This window comes from Hyla sarda, chromosome 1 (genome assembly GCF_029499605.1).
Source record: "Hyla sarda isolate aHylSar1 chromosome 1, aHylSar1.hap1, whole genome shotgun sequence".
Taxonomy (NCBI): domain Eukaryota; kingdom Metazoa; phylum Chordata; class Amphibia; order Anura; family Hylidae; genus Hyla; species Hyla sarda.
In genome coordinates this window covers 65,571,115-65,595,273 of record NC_079189.1, presented here as the reverse complement: position 1 = coordinate 65,595,273, position 24,159 = coordinate 65,571,115, and the positions used below count along the sequence as shown (strand labels likewise).

The 24,159-nt window shown below is 40.9% G+C and overlaps 1 protein-coding gene and 1 long non-coding RNA gene across 5 annotated transcripts in view; one reads left to right on the top strand and one right to left on the bottom strand.

Moving 5' to 3' along the window:
- LDB2 (LIM domain binding 2) overlaps positions 1–24,159 on the top strand; it is a 403,146-nt gene that overhangs the window by 256,814 nt on the left and 122,173 nt on the right. The window lies entirely within an intron of this gene.
- Positions 9,942–24,159, bottom strand: part of LOC130355286 (uncharacterized) — a 58,107-nt gene continuing 43,889 nt past the window's right edge. Inside the window, exon 3 of the long non-coding RNA XR_008888460.1 lies at positions 9,942–10,807. This is a non-coding gene — a long non-coding RNA (uncharacterized LOC130355286). The remainder of the gene's footprint in view (positions 10,808–24,159) is intronic.

Sequence of the window (24,159 nt, the reverse complement as noted above, 5' to 3'; positions counted from 1 at the left end):
TTAAAGTAGAATATATCACGAAAAAACAATCTCGGAATCAGAATGATAAGTAAAAGCATTCCAGAGTTATTAATGTTTAAATTGACAGTGGTCAGATGTTCAAAAAATGCTCTGGTCCTTAACCCCTTAAGGACCAAGGACGTACCGGTACGTCATTGGTCCTGCTCTTCTGATATAACGCGGGGTTACACAGTAACCCCGCGTCATATCATGGCGGGCCTGGCATCATAGTGAAGCCGGGACCCGCCTCTAATAGCGCGCAGCGCTGATCGCGGCGCCGCGCGCTATTAACCCTTTAGCCGCGCGCTCAAAGCTGAGCCGCGTGGCTAAAAGTGAAAGTGAAAGTTCCCGGCTAGCTCAGTCGGGCTGTTCGGGATAGCCGCGGCTAATCGCGGCATCCCGAACAGCTGACAGGACAGCGGGAGGGCCCCTTCCTGCCTCCTCGCTGTCCGATCGCCGAATGACTGCTCAGTGCCTGAGATCCAGGCATGAGCAGTCATGCGGCAGAATCGTTGATCACTGGTTTCTTATGAGAAACCAGTGATCAACATAGAAGATCAGTGTGTGCAGTGTTATAGGTCCCTATGGGACCTATAACACTGCAAAAAAAAAGTGAAAAAAAAAAGTGAATGAAGATCATTTAACTCCTCCCCTATTAAAAGTTTGAATCACCCCCCTTTTCCAATAAAAAAAAAAACACAGTGTAAATAAAAATAAAAATAAACATATGTGGTATCACCGCGTGCGGAAATGTCCGAATAATAAAAATATATCATTAATTAAACCGCTCGGTCAATGGCGTGCGCGCAAAAAAATTCCAAAGTCCAAAATAGTGCATTTTTGGTCACTTTTTATATCATTTAAAAATGAATAAAAAGTGATCAATAAGTCCTATCAATGCAAAAATGGTACCGTTAAAAACTTCAGATCACGGCGCAAAAAATGAGCCCTCATACCGCCCCATACACGGAAAAATAAAAAAGTTATAGGGGTCAGAAGATGACAATTTTAAACGTATTAATTTTCCTGCATGTAGTTATGATTTTTTCCAAAAGTCCGACAAAATCAAACCTATATAAGTAGGGTATCATTTTAATCGTATAGACCTACAGAATACATATCAGGTGTCATTTTTACCGAAAAATGTACTACGTAGAAACGGAAGCCCCCAAAAGTTACAAAACAGCGTTTTTTTTTCAATTTTGTCGCACAATGATTTTTTTTCCCGCTTCACCATAGATTTTTGGGCAAAATGACTGACGTCATTACAAAGTAGAATTGGTGGCGCAAAAAATAAGCCATCATATGGATTTTTAGGTGTAAATTTGAAAGAGTTATGATTTTTTAAAGGCAAGGAGCAAAAAACGAAAATGCAAAAATGGAAAAACCTCCGGTCCTTAAGGGGTTAAGGTGAAAAAGGGCTCAGTCCTTAAGGGGTTAAAAATGAATACAAATTTTGTTATAAAAAAAGATAAATTTAGTTGAATACAGTTTTTTCCATCACTGCATCTTTTTTATAAGTTTTTTTTTTAATGGTACCCTACGAAATTTTATTTAAAAAGTTATCTCCGTCACTTTTTTTGATCGTTTTCGAAGTATTTTGGAAGTCCAAAAAATAATTAAAACCGCTTGCAAAAATGCCAAAGTTAAAACCCACATGGCGTTTTTTTTACTCCCATAGCCTTCTATGGGAGAAAAAAATGTCACAATTTCAGGGAAAAAAACGTCATAGGCTCAACATGCTGCGATTTTGACAAAACCGCCAAGGAGCTGAAAAAGAGTGAAAAAACGCCAAAAGGATTTAAAAAAACGGCACACTGAAAAACGAAAAGTGGAAAAATAATTTGGTGTTTTTTAATTGGTTTACAGCTAACATCTGGCCGCAGCATTTTTTGCCCAAAAAAACGCCATACAACAAAATTGGCGTTTTTCTTGGGCGCTCCCATATCCCTGCCGCATGCTGCCCGTATGTTATTCATTTCAATGAGCAAACCGGAGTGAAACGCTGACTGGTCGGCTCATTTTGCCCCCTATGCGGTTTTCCCACCGGACCTAAAACCGTGGTCTACGGTTTTAGCTCCCCCAAGCCACATTCGGTCCCGTATGGCTGAAAATGTGATGTGAACCAAGCCTTAGGCTGGGGCGGGAAAAACGCCAAGAAAAACACCAATTCTGCCGCATGGCATTTTTTGGACAAAAAGCGCTGCGGCCAGATGTTAGCTGTAAATCAATGAAAAAACGCAAAATAATTTTTCCACTTTGCGTTTTTCAGTTTGGCGTTTTTCCAATTTTTTTCAGTTTTTCATAGTTTTTATTATTTTTTTCGACTTAAGCGAACCAAAAAAGTGATGGAGATACCTGCTTTTAATAAAATGTTGTAGGGTACCATTAAAAAATAAATAAAAAGGACACAGTAGTGATGGGAAAAAATTGTATTTAACGAAATGTATCTTTTTTATAATGAAACTTTTAACATTTTTAAACAGGGATCAATTTATGTGGGCAGGAAGGGAACTAAAAATGTAGCTGAAAATAAAAATTTAGTGTGTGTGTTTTTTCACTTTTTATTCTTTACTTTTTAAATTTTTTAAAATAGTACTACAACTCCCAGCATGGAACACACTGTTCCATGAGGGGAGTAGTAGTACCTGTTCTAATTAACAGAATGCCCCCGGCCTGTTGCGATCCTTCTGCATAATTTATAGATGGGGCCGGCTGCTCTTCTATGGTCCCCTGCACTGCTGTATATATACACCTATTCATATTTCCCACAGAGAGTTGTGATTGGCCAGATGGTTCCAGCCAATCACAGCTCTCTGTGAGAAATATGAATGGGTGTATATATACGGCAGTGCAGGGGACCATAGAAGAGCGGCCGGCCGCATCTATACATTATACAGGAGGAACTCAGCGGGTGTCAGGAGTGACACCTGCTGTAATCTTTCTGTAACTGCAGGTACTACGGCTTCCAACATGGAGCACACTCTGTTCAATGCTGGGAGCTGTAGTACCTGCATTAATAGACAGATCGCAACAGGTTTCAGAAGTGACACTCACTGTGATTTGTCTATTAATACAGGTACTACAGCTCCCATCTCCCTGGGAGATCGCAGGGGGTCTCAGCAGCAGGCCCTCCACGATCAGACATCTTATACCCTATCCTTTGGATAGGGGATAAAATGTTTTTGCCCGGAATACCCCTTTAATGTTCATAGACTCGTATTACTTGCATATTGGCCAAGCAGTCATATTTCTATTTAAGTAGTTAGAAAAAAAAAAAAAAAATATATATATATATATATATATATATATATATATATATATATAGATGCTTAAAAACCCTGAAGTCGGATCACAGTTATTCATGTCTCATCGGGTTCAACGCCAAAATCTTCAGGAACCATCTTGTGGCTATCCTTCTCTGTTTTGCGCTGTTTTGTTTGAAACTCTCTTACTACTTCCTCTTTTTAAATGACTGAATACCCACCCACTTTTTTACCTACCAAGTATTACCTACCAAGTACCACACCTGCGCAGACACGTCATTGCTATGGCGTATCTGTCTGCACTGACTGGACTTCTTTGGATTTAGGTGCTTAGTAAACCGGTTGTATTTTGTCAGGAGCAGCATGCTATGTTCTGACATGACTATCAGTAATTTTAACCGGACTATCTTGAGGAGTATTTTCAAATGGCTTTGGTTTTGGTGCAAGTGTGTTTTTTTTATGTTTTTTTTTTCAATTTTTTTCTTTTCTTTGTAATCAAAAGGCAGCTGTAACTACATATGATGAACTGAAGTGTTGATTAACTAGCCTAGCATATAAGAAAATGGTGGCAGTCAGAAAATGCATCTATGAATATTACATTTTCTACAATATATTCAATGTTTTAAAGAGGACTAAATCAAAGGGGTATTCCAGGAAAAAAACTTTTTTATATATATCAACTGGCTCCAGAAAGTTAAACAGATTTGTAAATTACTTCTATTTAAAATTTACTTTTGATGACACGTGCCTCGGGAAACGCCCAGTTTAGAAGCAAATTCCCATAGCAAACCTCTTCTAAACTGGGCGGTTCCAGAGACACATGTCATCAGAGATTACTTAGATAGAAAAGAACAATCTAAACTTCAGAAGCTCATAAGTACTGAAAGGATTAAGATTTTTTAATAGAAGTAATTTACAAATCTGTTTAACTTTCTGGAGCCAGTTGGATAACCCCTTTAAAGTGAAGTTTTGTTGAAAGGTTCCCAGATTTTTGATTTTGTATTATTATCTTATAAAAAAAAAAGAAGAGCCAAACGGTCCCTGTACGGTTCACATGCAAATGGCAATGGGAACCTCGCCTAATGGAGAATCAGAAAATTAAAGGTGTTTTCCTGTGGGATGTGTGATCTGTAGGTGGCAAACATGAAAAATTGAGAGGAAAATCAACTTCCCATTAATCAGATTCATTCAAATTTCCCAAAAATGTGGCAAATCTGTAACTTTTGAAATTATTTTCATGTAACTCTCTCAAAATGGTTGCTGCTACTACTAGCCATTACAAGGGGATCTGCAGGCAGGATCACCCACACTAACATATTAATACAGGTGACCCTGATTAAAATGTTATTTACATGAAGAATATCCATTCAGTGATTCTTGAAATATCTTCACTGTTGCTAACATGGGCAATGGATGATGGAACCAGCAGTTTTAGAAATCCTTCCCCTGTCCTTGTGTGCAGATGTCCCCTCCTGCTTCATCATACATATTCATTAAAGCTTCTCTCCCAGGAGGAAGAGTCTTTTCCCGCGTTACTCTTTTGGCATTTTGCTTCTGACTTCTTGGTCACTGGCGCAAATGCAGAACAGTCACGTGGAAAAAGACTCTCACATCATCTAGACATCAGAGAGATGCTGTAATGAATATATATAAAGCGGGAGGGGATACCTGGCCTCAGGGGACAGAGGAAGGATTGCTAGAACCTCCAGATTCCTCAGTATATTAGCAACGCTGAAGATTACTCAACAGCCACTGTACTCCGATACTCCGCCCCAAGACACCTTATCCCCTTTCCAAAGGGACCCCCGTGATCTCCCTGCTGCATTCTTTAAGAACGTTGGGTGCAGCGGCAGAGGCTCGTGACGTCATGGCCTCACCCCGCTTGTGACGCCATGGCCCCGCCCCCTCAATGTAAATCTGTGGGAGGGGCCGTGACGGTTATGAATTTGATTATGAAAATCTCTTAATCTTATAAGCTATTTTTTGCAACTCTACTTTAAACATGTTCACTAGGTTTGGCTAAATGTGCATGTTTCTTTAAGTAGAAGGGGAACACGCTACACACATCCAGGACTGTTTAGTTATCTTTGTAATGCCCATACCCACATAATAAGGTGGCTTAATGAATGTTCCTCTGTGCATTTATTTGGCTGAATGTGTTTATTAATACAAGGATTATTGTTTTTTTGGAATAATATCTTCTCCTGCTACCTGTGTAATGGACACTGAATACTGGTATTGAAGCTTAGCTGACAAGGTTAGAAATAAAAAAACATGTCCGCACGCCTTCCAAAGTGACCTAAGGGACAGAGCAAAAAAAAAAAAAGAACATTAGAAGGTTGTGCTGGTAAAAAGAGTCCCAGAAAGACCAATTATATAAGTGTAGATCCCTTTCAATAGAAAGCAAAAATATACAGCTGCCTGCTTAAACACAGCAGACTTATCCACGGTCCAAGGAGGGGGATAAATTATAGGCTGGGCTCGATTTTTTGACATTGCAGTTTAGAATAAAATATTGTCAAAAAATTACAGCAGAAAGTTGTGCACGCAACCAGGGGCAGACATGTAGCCTGTGCAGTGGCACAAGGGATTAAATTGAAGAGGTGCCAACTCTGACCTCCGGAGGCTTTCATAAAAATGTCCTTCTCCCTGGTCATACTCTCCATAGGTCTCTGCTAGATGACACCGACACTAATTCATCTCAATCAACTAATCACAAAGTCTGTGACCGAAAGAAACTTTCCTCAAGGGCTCAAAAATAGAAATATTGTATAGGTAGGGTAGGGGATTTATTATTCACTGAAAGAGCAACTAAAACAACAACCTACAGGTGTGGAAGACCACACAATAAAATGGTGAATATACCCCAGTTAAAAATAATTTATGACAAGTATAATCATGTATAAAAGTAATTTTATTGAAATATATAGTTTAAAAAATACATATATGTATATCTGAAATCACAGAATCAATTCATAAACGGTAGTATAAAAATAGAAGAGATATAAAAGTATAAGTATAAAAGTATAAGGTGGATGCTGGGGTGAGAGAGCCTGTATGCCAATAAAATAGATAAAGAAATAAAATAGTTCTTTGAGAAGTCACAATGCTAGTAGTGAGCTGCAATTAATGGTTTATAAATAAGTAGATTGGTAATAATAAATAAATTATAAATTAATATCTGCAGGGGCTGCATGCACAAGGTGAGGGGAAGGAGGGGGGAAGGGCGTCGTGCAAAATATGTGCAAAAAAAATTTTTGTGCAATACTTGTGGAATTAAATTACCACGCAATGGCCGGTGAGGGCAAACAAATATATGTGATGGAATTATTGATTAATAACCAAGGCAGAAAGCAAATGAATAAAACATAACACTCAAGTGAGTTGCAACAAGTGCAAAGAATTAAAAATTAAAAAATTAATTAACCGTGCAAATGAAGTGGACAAGGACTTGAACACTTGTGAGAAAAAAGACCAATGGATCCAGGCGCTGCTCTATCCAGGTATACACAGGATGCAGGTAAGTGTTCTTAATCAAGCAATTTTATTGAACACAAAACAACAAAAGGATCATGACGCGTTTCGGGGTAAATTCCCCTTCCTCAGAGATCATCTGAGGAAGGGGAATTTACCCCGAAACGCGTCATGATCCTTTTGTTGTTTTGTGTTCAATAAAATTGCTTGATTAAGAACACTTACCTGCATCCTGTGTATACCTGGATAGAGCAGCGCCTGGATCCATTGGTCTTTTTTCTCACAAGTATTCCAGTTTCTACAGGGCGTTGACACGCTCCTGTGACCATCAGGCTCGGCAGCTCATCCAACTCTATCTGGTACCCCAATCAAGGGGTGATATGCGCAATTCTTCTACTTTAAGGTGAGCGGCCACCCTGACTTAAGTCCTGGGTGTACATTCAGCATACTTTTTGGTTCCCTCACCTGCCAAGGGTAATACACGAGGCGCTGCCTCCCGGTTGTCTTTTTTGTCTTTATTTCTTCGAAGGACTTGAACATGCAGCCTAAAAAAAGGGGGGAATAGTATCACCTGGGTCACACAGTATAGTGCTGATAATAAGCAATAACAACCAACAGGCAATGGGCAGCAATAATACAGATAGCAGCAGATAGATAGCAGCAAGTTTGGGTGGTGACTAGCAGCAAAGTGTAGTATGCAGGGAAGAAACGGTTTGGTATAAGCTGGCACAGGACTCACCCCAATCCACCTCCACAACTCCGACGCGTTTCGCCGGAAGCGGCTTTGTCAAGGAGTGAGGTGGACTGGGATAGCCTCGCTATAAGTAGTATGTGTATGCCAATGGGGAGTTTACATCACCCAGTGTCTCGTAACAGGTGCGTTCCTCACTCCCCATTGGCATACACATACTACTTATAGCGAGGCTATCCCAGTCCACCTCACTCCTTGACAAAGCCGCTTCCGGCGAAACGCGTCGGTGTTGTGGAGGTGGATTGGGGTGAGTCCTGTGCCAGCTTATACCAAACCGTTTCTTCCCTGCATACTACTCTTTGCTGCTAGTCACCACCCAAACTTGCTGCTATCTATCTGCTGCTATCTGTATTATTGCTGCCCATTGCCTGTTGGTTGTTATTGCTTATTATCAGCACTATACTGTGTGACCCAGGTGATACTATTCCCCCCTTTTTTTAGGCTGCATGTTCAAGTCCTTGTCCACTTCATTTGCACGGTTAATTAATTTTTTAATTTTTAATTCTTTGCACTTGTTGCAACTCACTTGAGTGTTATGTTTTATTCATTTGCTTTCTGCCTTGGTTATTAATCAATAATTCCATCACATATATTTGTTTGCCCTCACCGGCCATTGCGTGGTAATTTAATTCCACAAGTATTGCACAAAAATTTTTTTTGCACATATTTTGCACGACGCCCTTCCCCCCTCCTTCCCCTCACCTTGTGCATGCAGCCCCTGCAGATATTAATTTATAATGTATTTATTATTACCAATCTACTTATTTATAAACCATTAATTGCAGCTCACTACTAGCATTGTGACTATTTTATTTCTTTATCTATTTTATTGGCATACAGGCTCTCTCACCCCAGCATCCACCTTATACTTTTATACTTATACTTTTATATATCTTCTATTTTTATACTACCGTTTATGAATTGATTCTGTGATTTCAGATATACATATATGTATTTTTTAAACTATATATTTCAATAAAATTACTTTTATACATGATTATACTTGTCATAAATTATTTTTAACTGGGGTATATTCACCATTTTATTGTGTGGTCTTCCACACCTGTAGGTTGTTGTTTTAATCACAAAGTCTGTATAGTTACAAGAGCTGCTCTGTGATTGGTTTATAGTTAATAAAGCAATATCTGTGTGTCTGACAAGTTATTACCCCCTTCCCTGCACTAGACCACCAAGGATGTATCCACAAATTTGTGAAAAGTTGTCCAAGCTCACCATTTTTGGCAGGACCAGCTGACACGCTAATGTGGATGGAAGCCTTTCCCCTGACAGATCATGTTGGGGGGGGGGGGGGGGGGAAGGAGAGTAAGACGAGTTGGATTTCAGCTGCCTGACATTTTTTGGAGGGGGACTGGGGGGGTGAGATTAACCACTGGCAGAGCTGCCTGGCAGTGGCTTACCTCCCCATTCCAAACACATGAAAGCCAAATGTTTGTGTTTGCAGTGAATAAGAGAGATAAGAGAGATAACTGTTTGCCGAATGAACGTTCAGCCAACAGCTGTTGAAGGTAAATGGGCATTTCTGCTCCTAGAGCACTATGGATATTCTCTTTAACCATCTTCATCAATATTGGCCAAAACATTACCATCAATTGGTTAATTGCTTTGTGGCTGTCTAGTAGAGGCCCCCTATTTATCAGCTACAGTAGAGAAAGACACTGCTAAAAAGAAACTTTGGCTCTGAAGGTTTAAAGTGGTTTAAGCGTTCTTTAATTTCCGATATTGATAGCCCTTCTTCAGGTGCCACTATGATCAGCTGTTGAGGTAAACCGCTGTGCTTGGATGTATGAAACTAGAAGGCTCAGCTCTGTACACTGTGTAGTAATGGTATCAGGTCACCGCCACCACTACTCAATGTATAGAGCCGAGGCTTTCAGCTCATGTATATTGAGTACATGTGGGTGTTACAGCTCACCCAAACAGCTGATCGGGGAAAGCACAAGGTGTCCTGAGAATAGGCTATCAATATCTGATAAGGCGACACACCAATCAGCTGTGTAGACAAGCCATCGTGCCCGGATGTCTAGAACTGGGAACCTTAGCTCTGCATCGAATAGCAGTGTCACCAGGTTACTGCCATCCCTCCACAATGTACAGGGCCAAGGCTCCCAGGCCAGCTGATGTACAGCTCACCCAAACAGCTGATGAGTGGGGTGCAGGGTACAGATCCCCTTCATATAAGATAGGGCCAGGGACTATTCATAGTATTCAGATTATTGGGCAGACTAGATGGGCCAAAAGGTTCTCATCTGCCGACACATTCTTTGTTTAAGGCAGGGCTGACTAATGCCTGTGCAAAAGGGGAAGTTACCCAAGGGCTTCGATTATTTGGGAGCACCATTTTTAATGTTGTTAGGAGCAGTGGAGTATTCTGCTGTGTGACTGTCACATTTACATCTAGAAAAGTGGACACCGAGCATAATAAAGACCTGAATTCTTTAATAGATGAATAACAGAACGCAGATAGCACTGTTTCTGACAGCTGTTGATATAACTGAACATGTTTATCTGCACTTCTATGGAAAATGGCAGGTAACAAATTTTGATATTATAGCTGGTTATGCCAAATAGCATCTCAGACTTGCATTCTGCCTCACGTGTGCATAAATTATACTTCTTTAATAGTCACATAATAAGGCACATTCTGGTGTAACCTGTTACTGTGTAAAGCAAAAAAAATAAATCCATCTTTCCATTTCTATTTTCTTGGATGAAATTAAATCAGTTTGACAGCCAAAATCATTCAGAATATTTCCTTTTATAAAGGAAATACCCCTCACCCTATACTCTGGCTACTACAAGATAAGAGACACAAAGATTCAGATACACGTATGTAGCAGAGCCAAGTTTGGCAATGCATTAGAGATAAGTTTTGCACATAATGTGCCCTGACATCAAAATGTCCTTTTTGTAGATTTCCATGGGGCTTCAGATAAATCTTAAGAGATGGTGGAGCACACAAAGAACAATGAAATGACTAGTTCATCTCTGCTACATCTGTGCATGTAGTGAGATTTTGCTGGGAATATCATTTGACTCTATCAGCATTGGGAAATTATTATTTTTGGCCAGTCACGGTGAATGTCAGGCACAAGAAACGTCTCGAAATGCAGCAAATATGGTGATTTTTAAATACAATCATTGTCTGTGCTGAAGCCTCCGCCGGACAATGGGATTATTTCAGGATGAATGGCCGCAGTCTGATCATCACGCAGGTGTCTAAATCAATGGTGGTTTTTATTGCCCCAAAATAAATACAATTCTCCTGTTGTAGTTCCCGTTCTCCAGTTCACTGGTGCTGTAAAACATTAGAACGCATAAAACAGAAATTAATAGCCTGGTGGGTTAATGCAAATATATATGCAAATGAAGAGAGCATGCTATTTCCACTCACATCCCTTCACTTTCCTCTTTCTTAGTGTTATGGTACCTTACATTGTTTTTCTGTCCATACTTTACACAATAGACATATATAAGACAGACTTAATGCTTAGCAAATCGATTGATACTCGGACTGGATTATTTCTCTCTATCATTGTGTTTGCTGCATCAAAAAATAAAAAAAGAAAATCAACAAAACCAGAACATGTGAATAAGGCCTTTTAATCATCAATATAATACTAGTAGATAATACTATATAAGTATATAATGTATAAAGTACATGTACAGGTAGGGAAATGGTAGTATGCCCTAATATTTGCCAAATGATATAATGACATTACATCATTTAAACATGAGTCCACCTGAACATCATTTTTACAGAATCTATCTATTTACCTATCTATCTATCCAAAAAAGAAGGCCGCAGCAGCACTCATGGTCAAAAAATGGAGGCTCTTAGCGCATTTTTTGATCAAAACGTGGAGGGGACCTCATTTCGGATGGGACCCTAACACTCATTTCACTGACCTTTGCTGGGCATATGGCCTCTGACTGGGTGACATGCTGAATCCACTATCAATTTAAAAACCTCCTGTGAAAAAGGGGAGGGGTGCACGGCTACTCCCCCTAAATTTCACAGCAAAAACAAAAAGAAACATAGCCAGCACAACTAACTAATGCACCGATTCACGCTGTTTTGGCTAATACAGAGTATACAAAAAAGAAGGTTGCAGCAGCACTCTTGGTCAAAAAATGGAGGCTCTCAGCGCACTTTTTGATCAAAATGTGTCCCCCATCCACCACCTATCTATCTATTTATTTATCTAAAAGCGAACAAGGATAAGATGGCCAGCACATACTGATACCAAACTACTGCATGGACCTGGCATACAGGTGCACGCTGCTAGGCTGAATATACATAAACAGGAGAATACAGAAGCCCACTGCTAGCACAAAAATACAGATAAAGCATGAAATGCTATACAGCTATAGTGCAAAAAATGAAAAAGTAAGGTACTTAGCTCACAATTTGGCAGCCAAATAGTTTGGACCATCCCACCACGGTAAGGTGACCTCATTGGGACAGACCCTACAAGGTGAATATGCCTCTGTGTAATCAGTTTAACAGGCACTGCAAGGTCTGAGACGTCCAACACCTTATGCACACCTAATAGAGGTGGGTGGGGTGCAGGAGCCAACATGGAGGCAGCCACTCCCCCATATGTATAACACAAACAAAGATAAGTTGGCCAGCACATAGTGATACCAAACTACTGCATGGACCTGGCATACAGGTGCCCGCTGCTAGGCTGAATATACAGAAACAGGAGAATACAGCAGCACACGGATAGCACAAAAATACAGATAAAACATGAAATGCTATACAGCTATAGTGCAAAAAATGAAAAATGATAAAGTGAGGTACTTAGCTCAAAATTTGGTGGCGAAATAGTTTGAACCATCCCATCACGGTAAGGTGACCTCATTGGGACGGACCCTAGTGAGCTAAGTACCTCACTCTCTGGTAGCTGCTTCAGCAAAGACTTGTTCTCAGCAGCAGGTGGTAAAGCTAAGAGACTGAATTAAAGATGGCTGCCCCTTATATAGTCAGAAGGCTGGACTATAGCCCATTGGTCAAGCTGTGGGTCATAGGTTAAACCCGGTGATCTCTGGGAGTACATATTGTAACAAATCATATAACAGTATAACATAACATGTGACCAGCTTACTCACACAGGTCCTTTGAGTCCTCCAAAGGTCCTATATACTATGTATACATTAGAATCCTATCTATGGTCTTAAGGTAACATACACCACACTTAACAAATTAGCAATATAACACAAGGAGTCCCTGCAGGGGAGCCCCCAGGTCACTGAGGGACTCAACCTGACATAGCCTACTGGTTATACAGGACTATGTACCTGTAGTGGGACACCACAGATACAAGGACACAAATCCGTGAAAAACGTGAAGATTTATTTCATCAAAAAATGAGTGTCAACCAGCAACGAACTTGAGCTTGAGAAAGACCAGGAGAGCTGGTCGAAACGTTACTGGTTGACATTCATTTTTTTTTGTTAATGGAATAAATCTTCACGTTTTCCACGAATTTGTGTGCTCCATTGCACCATTATATGGACAGATAACATTTTCTAATGGCGGTGCTGTTTCCCTACAGTGATATAGATAGATAGATTGATCATCACTAAAGATTATTAATTAGAATCTGTAATACAATACATGACTTATCTTGTACTGATCCTGAGTTGAAACCTGTACTATAGTCCTGACCTTCATCCACAAGTCCGCTGGTTGTATTTAACACTGTCAACACTGGTGAGTTACCAGATATACCGCTAATAGCTAAGCTCCTATCATATCTCAGACTACCATCCTTTAAATACTTCACTTACAAGAGTTTTAGTCAACAAAGAAATCTGTATAGAATTGTAACCAGCATGGATTGTTAGGGGATTTTAGCTCTGATGGAATGTCGCAAGGGTCTTGGGATTAATAAGGGCCAAATAAACCCAAAAGAAGCTAGGACATTGCGTGTTCTGTACAGGACCCTGAAGAAGCTTCTGTCCTCTACATAGACCAGTGTTTCCCAAAGAGGGTGCCTCCAGCTGTTGCAAAACTACAACTCCCAGCATGCCCGGACAGCCTTCGGCTGTCCAGGCATGCTGGGAGTTGTAGTTTTGCAGCAGCTGGAGGCACCCTGGTTAAGAAACACTGACATAGACAGTGATTACAGCTCCCAGCAGATCTTTCTTACTTTTATATGTAAGGATTTGCTTTATCTATATTAGTTATCTACTTAGTTTTCTTTAATTCTCACTTTTTCCTATTTTTGGATGACATTTTGGTGGCTTCAGAACCAATTACCAGGTTTCCATAGAGTTCTGGTTTCAACATACAATGGTTTCAACATACAATGGTCGTCCTGGAACCAATTAATATTGTAACTTGAGGGAGCACTGTATTTACAAAATTACAAAACCATGTATACAGACTCTTTTGGGAACAACCTGTAAAATGGTGAACATGCAGCGGGCGATTTAACCCATAAAATAAATTCATATAATGGTCATGCAAAATGGTTAAATTTACCTGGACTAAAGTCCGACTCCCATTCACAATAGCATATAAAGGTTTAGCAAATGTTGGATATTACAGATAGGTAATCAATATTTTGGCTTGAAACAAATACTGAAGGACTCTTTTAATGAAAAGTTGCAGCAAGGTGAAGAAAACTTGGTAAAATCCCCCCCCCCCCCCCCCAAAAAAAAAGCAGCCGAACCATTGGCACTGTTTGGTCTTTAATCCACTAAATTGATGAACATGACTTCCAGATCCATTTAAATAGTCTGTAAATTCAAGCAAAATAATTTTTCTCCTGAAATCCTGACTTGCATTGGCACTTTCAATCGCGAGGATTAACTGAGCGCGCTTTTATTCACTAGAACCCATCAAATTCTTCTGTTATTGCAAGATCTGCTCTCTGGCATAAAACTTTATTGATATATTAACATGCAAATTAAACCGTGGTACACTAAGGTTTTTACTCAGCCCTGTTTTTCATTTAAAAACTGTATATCCCAGATTTTACTACCTGTGCTCTCGGTTTTACTGCTAATCAGTGGCAGTGCATTAAGAAACTGAAGAAAATCTGATATTTCAATGTTCTCAGTCAGCAAAGAGATAAAAGATAACATAAGAACATTTTGAAGAGATTTGGAGATCAGAGAGATTCCAAAATAATACCTTTCGGGGAATGCTGGAAACATGAATCTGGGTTCCTGGCTCCTGACCCCCTGAAGTCTTTTGTTATCAATGGGATTTTGCTGCACAGTACACGCTATGGAATTTACCTGCATAAAGAATGAACACATTCAGAATATTATGGGTAATGCATTGCCGGCTATGGGGATTGGCAATGTCTGTGCGGTCCTAGTGCTGACTGATTCAGTCAGCCCAGGCTGCACTTGGAATTTTCCAGCATGGACCTAAATTAAATTCTGCTTAACCAAAGTTTTTCATGAAAATCTTAACCCCTTAAGGACCAGGCCATTTTACACCTTAGGACCAGAGCGTTTTTTGCACATCTGACCACTGTCACTTTAAACATTAATAACTCTGGAATGCTTTTAGTTACCATTCTGATTCCAAGATTGTTTTTTCGTGACATATTCTACTTTAACATAGTGGTAACATTTTGTGGTAACTTGCATCCTTTCTTGGTGAAAAATCCCCAAATTTGATGAAAAATTTGAAAATTTAGCATTTTTCTAACTTTAAAGCTCTCTGCTTGTAAGGAAAATGGATATTCAAAATAATTTTTTTTTTATTCACATTTCCAATATGTCTACTTTACGTTTGAATCATAAAATTGACGTGTTTTTACTTTTGGAAGACATCAGAGGGCTTCAAAGTTCAGCAGCAATTTTCCAATTTTTCACAAAATTTTCAAACTCACTATTTTTCAGGGACCAGTTCAGGTTTGAAGTGGATTTGAAGGGTCTTCATATTAGAAATACCCCACAAATGACCCCATTATAAAAACTGCACCCCCCCAAAGTATTCAAAATGACATTTAGTAAGTGTTTAAACTCTTTAGGTGTTTCACAGGAATAGCAGCAAAGTGAAGGAGAAAATTCACAATACAATACACTTGCATGTTCTTGTAGACCCAATTTTTGAATTTTTATAAGGGGAAAAGGAGAAAATGTATACTTATATTTGTAGCCCAATTTCTCTCAAGTAAGGACATACCTCATATGTCTATGTAAAGTGTTCGGCGGGCGCAGTAGAGGGCTCAGAAGCGAAGGAGCGACAAGGGGATTTTGGAGAGTACGTTTTACAGAAATGGTTTTTGGGGGGCATGTTGCATTTAGGAAGCCCCTATGGTGCATACCATTTTGGAAACTAGACCCCTTGGGGAAAGAGAATTCGTTTGGAATGGTAGTCAGGGTCCATGTGCATTTACAAAGCCCCCCGTGGTGCCAGAACAGTGGACCCCCCCCACATGTGACCCTATTTTGGAAACTACACCCCTCACAGAATTTAATAAGTGGTGCAGTGAGCATTTACACCCCACTGGCGTTTGACAGATCTTTGGAACAGTGGGCTGTGCAAATGGAAAATTAAATTTTTCATTTTCACGGATCACTGTTCCAAAAATCTGTCAGACACCTGAGGGGTGTAAATGCTCACTGTACCCCTTATTACATTACATGAGGGGTGTAGTTTCCAAAATAAGGTCACATGTGGGGGGGGGTCCATTGTTCTGGTACCATGGGGGCTTTGTAAACACAAGTGGCCTTCAATTCCGGACAAATTTTCTCTTCAAAATCCCAATGGCGCTCCTTCTCTTCTGAGCATTGTAGTGCACCCATAGAGCACTTTACATCCACATATGGGGTATTTTCTTACTCAGAAGTAAAGGGGTTACAAATTTTGGGGGGCTTTTTTTATTTTCCCTTGTGAAAATGAAAAATTTAGGGTGACACCAGCATTTTAGTGAAAACATTTTTTTTCTCATTTTCCCATCCAACTTTAATAAAAAATTGTCAAACACCTGTGGGGTGTTAAGGCTCACTATACCCCTTGTTACGTTCCATGAGGGGTTTCGTTTCCAAAATGGGGTCACATGTGGGAATACATTTTTTGGGGTTTATGTCAGAACCGTTGTAAAATCAGCCACCCCTGTGCAAATCACCAATTTAGGCCTCAAATGTACATGGTGCGCTCTCACTCCTGAGCCTTGTTGTGCGTCCGCAGAACATTTTATGCCCACATATGGGGTATTTCCGTACTCAGGAGAAATTGCGTTACAAATTTTGGGGGTCTTTTTTTTCCTTTTACCTCTCGTGAAAATAAAAATAAAGGACAACACCAGCATGTTAGTGTAAAAAAAAATTTTTTTTTTACACTAACAGGCTGGTGTAGACCCCAACTTTTCTTTTTCATAAGGGGTGAAAGGAAAAAAAGCCCCAAAATTAGTAGTGCAATTTCTCCCGAGTACAGAGATACCCTATATGTGGCACTAAACTGTTTCCTTGAAATACGACAGGGCTCTGAAGAGAGAGAGTGCCATGCGCATTTGAGGACTAAATTAGGGATTGCACAGGGGTGGACATAGGGGTATTCTACGCCAGTGATCACCCAAACAGGTTGCCTCCAGCTGTTGCTAAACTCCCAGCATGCCTGGACAGTCAGTGGCTGTCCAGAAATGCTGTGAGTTGTTGTTTTGCAACAGCTGGAGGCTCTGTTTTGGAAACACTGCCGTACATATACGTTTTTAATTTTTATTGGGGGGACAGTGTAAGGGGCTGTATATGTAGTGTTTTACCTTTTATTATGTGTTAGTGTAGTGTAGTGTTTTTAGGGTACATTCGCACTGGCAGAGGTTTACAGTGAATTTACCGCTAGGAGTTTGCTCTGCGGCGAAAAATTTGTCGCAGCTCATACTTCAAGTAGTAAACTTACTGTAAACCCGCCAGTGTGAATGTACCCTGTACGTTCACACGGGGTGGCAAACCTCCAGCTGTTTCAAAACTACAACTCCCAGCATGTACTGACAGACCGTGCATGCTGGGAGTTGTACTTTTGCAACATCTGGAGGCACACTGCTTGGAAAACCTTCAGTTAGGTTCTGTTACCTAACTCAGTATTTTCCAACCAGTGTGCCTCCAGCTGTTGCAAAACTTCAACTCCCAGCATGTACTGATCGCCGAAAGGCATGCTGGGAGATGTAGTTATGCAACAGCTGGAGGTACGCAACTACAACTCCCAGCATGCAGAGACAGCTGTTTAGGCATGCTGGGAGTTGCAGTTTGCAACATCTGGAGAGCTATAGTTTAGAGACCACTGCACAGTGGTCTCCAAACTGTGGACCTCCAGATGTTGCAAAACTACAACTCCCAGCATGCCCAGACAGCAAACTGCTGTGTGGGCATGCTATTTTGCAAGATCTGGAGGTGCACAGTATAGAGATCACTGTGCAGTGGTCTCAAACTGTAGACCTCCAGCTGTTGCAAAACTGCATGCCTCAACAGCTCTCTGGGCATGCTGGGAGTTGTAGTTTTGCAACATCTGGAGGGTTACAGTTTAGAGACCACTATAGTGGTCTCAGACTGTAGCCCTCCAGATGTTGCTAAGTAACTCACCGGCTTCCGTTGGATCCAGGAAGCTGCGTCGCCGTCCTCTTCTTCCGCCGATCGTCGCCCGCTGCCGCCGCTGATCGTCGCCGCTGCCGTCGCCGATGGGTAAGTGGATCTTCGGCGCCGGTCCCTGTCAGTTTCCCCGTCCTGCCCCGCCTATTGTGGGTGGGCAGAACAGGGAAACCGAAAGTAAACCCCTCCGCCCCCGATCTGCTATTGGTGGTCGCGTCTAGACCACCAATAGCAGAGATAGGAGGGGTGGCACCTCTGCCACCTCACTCCTAATGCTTCAAGGGGATCGTGGGTGTCTAGGACATCCGCGATCCCCTTTATTTTCTGGGTCACCAGGTCATTATAGACCCGTATGACCCGGAATAGCTGCAAATCGCAAGTGTGAATTCACTTGCGATTTGCGGCGATCGCCGACATGGGGGGGTCTGATGACCCCCCTCGGCATTTGCGCGGGGTGCCTGCTGATAGATATCAGCAGTCACCCCGGCCCGGTCCCCGCCCGGCGCGCGGCGGGGACCGAAATTCCAGCGGGCGTACAGGTACGCCCTTGGTCCTTAAGTACCAGGGAGCAAAGGCGTACCTGTACGCCCTTGGTCCTTAAGGGGTTAATGGAAGAAAAAAAATATGGAAACAACAGAACTAAAGCATACATGCAGTGAGAAAATACTCCTATATACTCGCACAAAGAAATTTTGTGAAGGCTTTACATTCAAAACTCAACCATATGTGCTGCATACGATATATCTGCCTTTAATTCACTATGACTATGTTCACACTACGGAATTCATCACAGAACTTTCCTCACTGTAATCTTCTTGGAAAAATGGAGCAGAAATTATGTGGAATCAGTGCTTATTGTCAGCTAAGTTTGCTGCAGAATTTATTGAAAAAATTCAAAGACCTATTGACTTAATGGGATTTTATTGAAATTATGAATTGGATTCATGATGGAATTGGTCAAGACACAGACATTCCTCTTGGATTCTGCCTTGATTTTCCGTGGTGTGAACGAGTCCTAACAGGAAGTTGTTATCAGTGTCTTACAGATACGGTGAGCGCCTCATGCAGCCTGGTCACCGGTCCCTAGGTCTACAGGCCTGCTAGCTCACATTCTACTGGCTATTCCCCAGCTCGCCTCTTTGACTTGTTAAAGGGGTTATCCACGAAAAAACTTGATATATATATATATATATATATATATATATATATATATATATATATATAAACTGGCTTCAGAAAGTTAAACAGATTTGTAAATTACTTCTATTAAAAAATCTTAAGCCTTTCAGTACTTATGAGCTGCTGAAGTTGAGTTGTTCTTTTCTGTCTAAGTGCTCTCTGATGACACCTGTCTCTGGAACTTTCCAGAGTAGAAGCAAATCCCCATGGCAAACCTCTTCTACTCTGTGCAGTTCCCGAGACAAGAAGAGATGTCAGCAGAGGGCACTGTTGCCAGACTGAGAAGAACAACTCAACTTCAGCAGCTGATAATTATTGAAAGGTTTAAGAATTTTTAATAGAAGTAATTTACAAATCTGTTTAACTTTCTGGAGCCAGTTGATATATATATATATATATATATATATTAATATATATATATATATATATATATATTTATATATATATAAGTTTTTTCCTGGATAACCTCTTTAACCCCTTAAGGACACATGACGTTCTCATATGTCTCCATTTCCGAGTCCTTAAGGACACATGACGTATGAGAAAATCATGTGTTTTACCGGCCCCCCGCAACCATCTGGAGCGGAGCCGGTGACCGATGCCTGCTGAAATCGTTCAACAGGCATCGGGGCATATGACCCGGTGACCCGGAATTATTGGCTGATCGGGGCCGTCAGAGACGGCCCCGAACAGCCAGAGCCAGCAGGGGTGATGTGGCACTGGTGCCACCTCACGATCGCCCTGATTCGTCGGCCGGATTACCGGCCGACCAATCAGGGCGCCTGCTGCGGGTGTCACTCCCACAACCCGCTCTGCCCCTCTTTCGGAGGACGTGAGCGGGTGCGGGACGTGCACCCCGGGTGCTGGGGACCCCGATCCAAGGTGTTAATGTTGGGATCAGGGCCCCAGGAGCGGAGGCGGGACTGACCTGCGCGGCGTGGAGCAGCAGCAGCAGTAGGAGGTGAGTGACAGCCTCCTGCTGTTGCTTAGCAACAGCTCCCAGCATGCAAAAAGGGCATGCTGGGAGCTGTAGTTATGCAACAGCAGGAGGCAGACCACCACAACTCCCAGCATTCCCTTATGGGCATGCTGGGACTTATAGTTTTGCAACAGCTGGAGGCACATTTTTTCTATGGAAAAGTGTACCTTCAGCTGTTGTATAACTACAACTCCCAGCTTGCACAATCAGCTAAAGTGCATGCTGGGAGTTGTAGTGGTGCATCTGCTGGTTGCATAACTACAACTCCCAGCATGCCCGTTGGCTGTCGGTGACTGCTGAGAGTTGTAGTTTTGCAACAGCTGAAGGCACACTGAGTTAAGTAGCAAACCAGTGTGCCTCCAGCTGTTGCATAATTACAAGACCCAGCATGCCCTTCCGCTGTCCGTACATGCTGGGGGTTGTAGCTTTTGCAACAGCTGAAGGCACACTGGTTGCAAAACACTGAGTTTGTTACCAAACTCGCTGTTTCACAACCAGTGTGCCTCCAGCTGTTGCAAAACTACAACTCCCAGCATGCACTGATAGACCGTACATGCTGGGAGTTGTAGTTTTGCAACAGCTGGATGTTCCCCCCCCCCCCCCCCCCCCAATGTGAATGTACAGGGTACACTCACATGGGCGGAGGATTACATTAAGTATCCGGCTGCAAGTTTGAGCTGCGGCAAATTTTCTGTCACAGCTCAAACTGCCAGCGAGAAACTACTGTGAACCCCCGCCCATGTGACTGTACCCTAAAAACACTACACTACACTAACACACAATAAAATAAAAAGTAAAAAACACTACATATACACATACCCCTATACAACCCCCCTCCCCTCCCCAATAAAAATGAAAAACGTCTGGTACGCCACTGTTTCCAAAACGGAGCCTCCAGCTGTTGCAAAACAACTACTCCCAGTATTGCCAGATAGCCACTGACTGTCTAGGCATGCTGGGAGTTTTACAACAGCTGGAGACACCCTGTTTGGGAATCACTGGCATAGAATAACCCTATGTCCACCCCTATGCAAGTCCCTAATTTAGGCCTCAAATGTGCATGGCGCTCTCACTTTGGAGCCCTGTCGTATTTCAAGGCAACAGTTTAGGGTCACATATGGGGTATCGCCGTACTCGGGAGAAATTGTGTTACAAATTTTGGGGAGTATTTTCTGCTATTACCCTTTTTAAAAATGTAAAATTTTTGGGAAAACAAGTATTTTAGGTAAAAAAAATATATATTTTTTTACATATGCAAAAGTCGTGAAACACCTGCAGGGTATTAAGGTTCAAATTACCCCTTGTTACATTCCCCAAGGGGTCTAGTTTCCAAAATGGTATGCCATGTGTTTTTTTTTTTTTTTTTGCTGTCCTAGCACCATAGGGGCTTCCTAAATGCGGTATGCCCACAGAGCAAAATTTGCTTTCAAAAAGCCAAATGTGACTCCTTCTCTTCTGAGACCTGTAGTGCGCCAGCAGAGCACTTTTCACCCCATATGGGGTGTTTTCTGAATCGGGAGAAATTGGGCTTCAAATTTTGGGGGGTATTTTCTGCTATTACCCTTTTTAAAAATGTAAACATTTTGGGAAAACAAGCATTGTAGGTAAAAATTTTTTTTTTTTTACATATGCAAAAGTCGTGAAACACCTGTAGGGTATTAAGGTTCACGTTACCCCTTGTTACATTCCCAGAGGGGTCTAGTTTCCAAAATGGTATGCCATGTGTTTTTTTTTTTTGCTGTTCTGGCACCATAGGGGCTTCCTAAATGCGGCATGCCCCCAGAGCAAAATTTGCTTTCAAAAAGCCAAATGTGACTCCTTCTCTTCTGAGACCTGTAGTGCGCCAGCAGAGCAATTTTCACCCCCATATGGGGTGTTTTCTGTATCGGGAGAAATTGGGCTTCAAATTTTGGGGGGTATTTTCTGCTATTACCCTTTTTAAAAATGTAACATTTTTGGGAAACCAAGCATTTTAGGTAAAATATATATATATTTTTTTACATATGCAAAAGTCGTGAATCACCTGTGGAGTATTAAGGTTCACTTTACCCCTTGTTACGTTCCCTGAGAGTTCTAGTTTCCAAAATGGTATGCCATGTGTTTTTTTTTTTTTTTTTTTTTGCTGTCCTGGCACCATAGGGGCTTCCTAAAGGTGACATGCCCCCCAAAAACCATTTGTCACTCCTTCCCTTCTGAGCCCTCTACTGCGCCCGCTGATCAATTAACATAGACATATGAGGTATGTGCTTACTCGAGAGAAATTGGGTTTCAAATACAAGTAAAAATGTTCATCTTTTTACCCCTTGCAAAAATTCAAAAATTGGGTCTACAAGAACATGCGAGTGTAAAAAATGAAGATTTAGAATTTTCTCCTTCACTTTGCTGCTATTCCTGTGAAACACCTAAAGGGTTAATACACTTACTGAATGTCATTTTGAATACCTTGGGGGGTGTGGTTTTTATAATGGGGTCTTTTATGGGGTATTTCTAATATGAAGACCCTTCAAATCCACTTCAAAACTGAACTGGTCCCTGAAAAATAGTGAGTTTGAAAATTTTGTGAAAAATTTCAAAATTGCTGCTGAACTTTGAAGCCCTCTGGTGTCTTCCAAAAGTAAAAACTCATTAATTTTATGATGCAAACATAAAGTAGACATATTGTATTTGTGAACCCCAAAAATATATTTTGAATATCCATTTTCCTTACAAGCAGAGAGCTTCAAAGTTAGAAAAATGCAAAATTTTCATTTTTTTTCATCAAATTTGGGGATTTTTCACTAAGAAAGGATGCAAGTTACCATAAAATTTTACCACTACGTTAAAGTAGAATATGTCACGAAAAAACAATCTCGGAATAAGAATGATAAGTAAAAGCATTCCAGAGTTATTCATGTTTAAAGTGACAGTGGTCAGATTTGTAAAAAACACTCTGGTCCTTAAGGTGTAAAATGGCCTGGTCCTTAAGGGGTTAATATTGTCACACACTGTTTGAGATAATTCATTATTGAGATCAGTGGGTAATGTTGAAATCCTTACTCAATGAGGTCCTTTTGGTGGCAGCTGTGGGCAGCTAGTATTGTACCACTGAACAGCATAGAAGTATAAATAAAAGCAAAGGATTGAAAATACTATTAAAAAATAAAATAAAACAGAGCTCAGACCCCTAAAAAGGGGTGGACCTATCTAAAAAAAAAAAAAAAAATATATATATATATATATATATATATATATATATATAAAAATATATATATATATATACCCTAGACCAGTGGTCTCCAAACTTTGACCCTCCAGATCTTGCAAAACTACAACTCCCAACAGGAGTTGTAGTTTTGTAACCTCTATAAGGCCACAGTTCAGAGACCACAGCCTTAGACCACCACCATAAACCCTTATACAATAAATAATATTGACAGACCTTTATCAAGCGAATTAGTTACATTTTTTTACTAAAAATGTCGCACAAATGTTGCACCTGCGACTTCGCGATTTTTCGTGCGACATTTTGACTGGAAAGCGAGAAAAGCAAGTTTTCCAAAACGTAACTACGTAGTAATAATTTTAAAATGGACTACGGGTAGTCAGGGATTTATTAACTGCGACAGTCGCAACTGCGCAAAAAAAAATCTCAACAACGTTAAAAATTGACTACATTTACTCCAGCTCAAACATGGAGCAGAAAAAGCTACTACCAAAGTAAAAAAGGAAAAATTGCTTACGTGAAAGAAAATTATCAAAAGGCTGAGACCAGTTGATAAATAAGTCACACATAAGCAAAAAAAAGTTAAGAAAAAATTACTAAAATAAGGATACATAAGCAAACATTGATAAATGTCCCTCATACACCTCCAGAGATATGAAGCCCCCTAGATCACCATGGGAAATGAACAGGAGTGTAACAACTAATCATAGGGCCCCATAGAAAACTTGGAGTT